Here is a 6,000-nt window from a genome sequence, read left to right on the forward strand (position 1 = left end):
TATTTCATTATAATGCTTTGTCTTCTCGCACTGCCTTTTGAAGTCTTCCCTTCATCTGTTTTACTTCAGCATCTCTTCCTTTTGCTTTGGGTTCTTGACATTTCAGTGAAATTTTCAGAGTCTCTTCTGATATCCATTTTGGTTTTCTCCTTAGTCCTCTGCCTTTGTAATGACCTTTTCTTTCTTTATGAATGATATATTTTATGTCATCCCACAACTCATCTGGCCTTCAATCACTGGCATCCAATGCCTCAAACTTATTCTTCAGATGATCCTTGAATTTAGGTGGGATAGACCTAGGTCATATTTTGGTTCTTCTGGATTTGTTTTAAATTTCTTCAGCCTTAATTTGAAATTGCACATGAGTAATTGATGGTCTGTTTCACAGTCAGCACCTGACCTGGTTTTGATGACTGGTATTGAACTCCAATGATTCATTCTACAGATGTAGTCAGTCTGTTTCCTGTGCAGCCCATCAGGTGAGGTCCATGTGTAAAGTCACTACTTGTGTTTTTGTTGTGGTTTGTTTTTTTTTTTAATTGTGATGAATAAATCACTGAATGTACAAAACATGATCCTTGTATTGCCACCTCTGTCAACAAGTCTATCCTTTCCAACTCTCATTCCTTCTTCATTGTTTCCAACGTTTGCATTGCAGTCACCAATTATCATCGTTAATATATCTTAATTGCATGTTTGGTCAATTTCAACCTAAAAAATTTAGTAAAAACTCTCAATTTTCTCTTCTTTAGCTTGTTGTTGTTGTTATGTTCCGTTGAGTCATATGTGACTCCTAGTGACTTTATGTACAACAGTCTTGAAACCTGCGCTGTCCTGTGCCAACTTTACTGTCCCCAGCACATCTACCTTAATTACCCCAGTCATTGTAGCAATCCATCTCATCAATGATCTCCCTCTCTTTCTCTGTTCCTCCACCCTTCCAAGCATGACATCCCTCTCCAAGGACCGGTCCTTCCTTGAAACATGCCCAAAGTACGTCAGGTGAAGCCTCAGAATCCTTACTTCCAAGGTGCAGCCTGGCTTCACCCTCTCTAGGATGAACCTGTTTGTTCTCCTGGCATTCCATGGTATATTCAACACTCTTCTCTAGCATCACAGCTTGAAGGCAATGATTCTCTATCATCCCTAGTCACTGTCCAGCTCTCCGATGCACAGCAAGCAATTGCAAAGACCACGGCCTGGGTCAGGCATACCTTAGTCTTTAGCTTAGATGCTGTACATATCTGAACAACAGTCATATTAGCAAGTCTTCCTTGTATGTTGTTGTTGCATTGTTTGTTATGTGCTGTTGAGTTGCCTGCAGCTCATAGCAACCCTACGTACAATAGCTCTGAACCCTGCCCTATCCTGAGCCAGTCTCACTGACTCTGACACACTAACCTACATTACCCCAATTACTGTGTCAATCCATCTCATCCAGGATTTTCTCTCTTGCACTGTCTCTCCACCCTTCCAAGCATGATGTCCTGCTCCATGGACTGATCCTTCCTGGCCAAAGTATGTAAGATGTAGTTTCAAAATCCTAGCCTCCAAGGAGAAACTTGGTTTCACCCTCTCCAAGATAGACGTATTTATCTATTGGCGTTCCATGACTCTTCTCCAGCACCACAACTCAAATGTATCAATCCTTCTTCTGTCATCTTTAGTCATTGTCCAGCTCTCTGATGTACAGCAAGTAATTGTGAAGACCATGGTCTGAATCAGGCGCACCTTAGTCTCTAGACTGGCATTGTTGCTCTTCAGCAATCTGGAGAAGCCCCTCACAGTAGATTTTCCTGATGCAATTAATTAGTCTTTTGATTTCCTGACTGCTGATGTTGATTGTGGAGCTGAACAAGCTGAAATTGTTAACAACTTCAATCTCTTTTCCATCCATTATGGTGCTGCCAATTGGCCCAGTGGTGAGAATCTTTATCTTCTTGATGTTGAGCTTTGATCCATACTGAAGACTACAGTCCTTGGATAATATGCTATCTCTCACAATATTGTATTTCAAGATAGAACTTGAATTGTCTTTTTAACTCTAAATGCAACACTCTTCCTCAGTTTTTTATGCCCAGCATAGTAGATCATTCTAGTGTCTTATTTAAAATTGACCAATGTCAGTCTATCTCATCTCACTAATACCTAAATTGATGACCATCTTCCATTCCATTTCTTTTTTTTGACAACTTCCAGTTTTCTTATATTTAAACTTCATACATTCCAAATTCCAAATAGTAAAGGACAATAGCTGTTTCTCCTCACTTTGAGTGACTTCCAACCTGGACTTTACTGGTAATCCTATAGCCACCTGCATTTCTCTATTGTCCTTGGGGTTTTCAGGAGCCTGTTCATTTCAGAAGTGGATGGTCAGTCTTGCTTCCTAGTCTGTCTTAATATGGGAGCTCTAATAAGACTTGCCTGGTATGGATGACTCTGTGGCATTTGATACTTCAGTGGCATAGATTCCAGCATCACAGTAACCCACAAGTTACCCCAGTACAGCAAACTGATAGACATATGCAGAACTGATGACCGTGAATAACAGATGAGCTGATACAAACATAAGCTATAAAGCTTACTGTGTGCCATCAAGTCAGAACCGACCCATAGCTGACCCTCTGATGGCCTTTCAGGAACAGTAAATTGAACAGGAGGAGATTGTCCATCTTTCTCCCACGGAGAAGTTGGTGGATTCAAACCATGCACCTTCAGAATTGCAGCACAACTTCTTGCTACTAGGCCACCAGAGCTGCCTATAAAGTACACATTGCTATTGTTATGTGCCACTGAGTCACCTGTAACTTGTAGCAACTCTATGTACAATTGCTCTCAACTCTACAGAGAGTTGAGTGTTGTACTTCTGGCAGCAACCCAGGTGTACAAAGGTCACGTGTAGGGCCCAGCTTGGTCTCTGATGATGTGGCAGGTGGGGCCCTGAGTGGGTCCTGCAGCTTTCTCACTGAGCCCCTCAACTGGCACGGTGGGCTCTTGCCCCTGATGAGAGTATGAAGGTCGCGGTGATGGCTTGGCGGCACCTTCAGTGCTGGTCCTCCACACAAGGCTGGAGGAATGCAGGTCTTCAGGCCCGAAGAATGTGGGTGATGGATGAACCGGTGGCTGGTGGATGCTGTGAGGCAAGCTCTTCCGTGTTTATGCAATTACTCGGTTTGATCAATACAGAGGTGGTATATTCATCTACACTATGGGTTTCATCAGCATCTCTGGTTACTCTGTCCCTGCCTCAGTCCCTTCGGTCACTGCCCCCAGCATTTCTGGAGCGCCCTCTTTCATGTGCGGCCACACTGGGCCTGCTGAGCACCTTCCACCGTGCCCACTGTCCCGCTGTGTGCACGACGCTGCCGTGTGCTGGCACTGGTTTGACCGCACTGCTGTATGTTTTCTTTGGTAGTGTCCATTTAAATACTTGGCCCATTTGGTCCTCTTTCTCCTTATTATGGATTTGTAAGAATCTTTACCTAGGCAGGGAGCTCTGATGGCTTAGTGGCAAGAGGCTGCACTTCAATTCCAGAGGTGTGTGGTTCAAATCCACCAGATTCTCTGCTGGAGAAGGAGGGGCAATCTCCTCCTGTACCAGTTAGATCCAATTTGATGGTACACACAAAAAAATAATAAAGTTTTTTTTAAAAAAATCTTTGCCTAGCTAAATGTCTAAGAGAATTTTCTCCCATATTTATTCTAGGATTTTATGGATTTTTTTTTTTTTAGTTCTTCTGGGTCTAATTTTTTTATATAGTGTGTGGTAATGATTGAGTTTCAGTTATTGTTCCACTAAGGAGGAACCAGTCCTTGGAGAAGGACATCAAGCTTGGGGGGCTGGAGGGACAGGGCAAGACAGGAAGACCCTCGATGAGATGGACTGACTCAGTGACTGGGGTAATGGGGTTAGGTGTGTCACAGAAGGTAAGGTTGGCTCAGGATAGAGCAGGGTTCAGAGCTGTTGTACATAGGGTCACTATGAATTGCAAGAGACTTGATGGTACATAACAACCACCACCACCCACATTTGTTAGAAAGGATAATAAGTTTTCCTAATTGGATTTTATTCACCCGATTGTCTAAAATAAATTGAACACACATGTTCTGGACTATTTCTGGGTTGTCTGTCATGTTACACTAATGATTATCTGTTCTCTTTTTTTTTAATTATTATTATTTTGTGTGCATGTACCGTCAAATCAGATCTGACTGGTACAGGAGGATATTGCGCCTCCTTCTCCGGCAGAGCGTCTGGTGGATTTGAACCGTGTTCTTCTGGGATTGCAGTGCAGCTTCTTGCCACTAGGCCACCAGAGCTCCCCTTGATTATCTGTTCTTACACTAAAACCAGGCAGTGAAACTTATCCCATGGTAAATCTTGGTGGCACAGGGAGATTTTTCAGATAACCCACAAGATGTGCATATTCCAGTAGTTCAAGTTCACCAGCAGCTCCAAGGGAAGACATAATCAGCCAGGTGATTTTCCCCTCAGAAACCCCCAGGGCAGTGAGAAATGCCGAATAAAAATAAAGACAGTAGGAGTCTTCCAATTTGCCTCTTTTCTTGAGAAAGATTTTTTTTTTCACTATTCTAGGTCTTTTGTATTTCCATTTAAGTTTTAGAATCCAAAATTCTACAAAAATGGCATTTGGTATTTCGATCCAGGCTGGGTTAAATCTGCAGGTTAAGTCTGAAGAGAAGAGGTATTTTCACCACACTAAGTCTGAATCCACGACCTCAGAGTGTATCTCCATTATTTAGGTCTTCCTTGATGCTTTTCATTTTGTGATTGTCAGCAGATAAATTTTGCACACACTGTTGGTCCTATTACTATTAATGGATTCCCTATTTGCAAACTCATCTATTCAATAACATGTACTTGTGCTAAGGGAACTAACTCAGTTCCATAAGGACAAATACTGTATATTATAGAATGTGTACAAGGATCCAAGGAAGGGGAGAGGGGTGAGGATGGGTGGAGGAGGGGGTGGATAATCATAGGGCTGCACAATTTGATGGATGGAGGGAGGGAGGGGTAAAGGAAATGGGAAAGGTTCAGTGTAAAAAACAATATATATGGACATTGTAAGTAAACCAGTATAAAATTCAAATTTTTTAAAAAGTGAAAACATTACTTTGATGACTAAGATGGGTCTCCTTTAACCTTGAAAGCCTATCTGCTGGTGTTTCATTGCTGTTAAATCCCTTGCAGGGAGCAATGAAGGGAAGGAGGGATCTATACACATAAACTGATTGTGAAGGACGGTACAACTGAAGTGTTTAACCACAGGGATACCTACAGGTGGTTACTGTTTTACAGGACCCGCTGTGTGTTTGCCTCACTGATGCAGCCTCCCCTGTCCTCAGCAGAAGGATTGCCATTGTCTGTCCTATCACGTATTGCAGAAGCTCACCCTCATCTTGTATTTACATGTCTTTGTGAGAGTAATTCAGCTCATCCTTCAAGTCTCAGAGGGAGGTAATTTGTTAATCTTCCACTACGGGGCCATGGGAAAGTCTGCTGTTAGGGACCTCTCCAAAGTTCTGAAGAGCAATGGTGTCTCTCTGGAGACTAAGGTGCGTCTGATACAGGCCATGGTCTTTGCAATCACTTGTTATGCATCAGAGAGTTAGACAATGACCAAGGAGGATAGAAGGAGAATTGACGCCTTTGAGATGGGGTGCTGGAGAAGATTATTGAGGGTACCGTGCACTGCTGGGAAAACAAACAGATTCATCCTGGAAAGGGTTAAACTGGGTGGCTCCTTGGAGGCAAGGATTCTGAGACTCTAACATACTTTGGACATGTTGTGAGGAGGGACCGGTCCTTGGAGAGGGACATCATGCTTGGGAGGGTGGAAGGACAGTGCAGGAGGGGAAGACCCTCTATGAGGTGGATTGATTCAGTGACGGGTAATCGAGATGGATGTATCGGAGACGGTGCGAGTGGCACAGGACAGAGCAGAGTTTAGGGCTATTGTGCATAGGGTTGCTATG

The sequence above is a fragment of the Elephantulus edwardii genome, unplaced genomic scaffold (assembly GCF_000299155.1).
Source record: "Elephantulus edwardii isolate Elephantulus edwardi_28Jun2011 unplaced genomic scaffold, EleEdw1.0 scaffold00127, whole genome shotgun sequence".
Classification (NCBI taxonomy): Eukaryota; Metazoa; Chordata; class Mammalia; order Macroscelidea; family Macroscelididae; genus Elephantulus; species Elephantulus edwardii.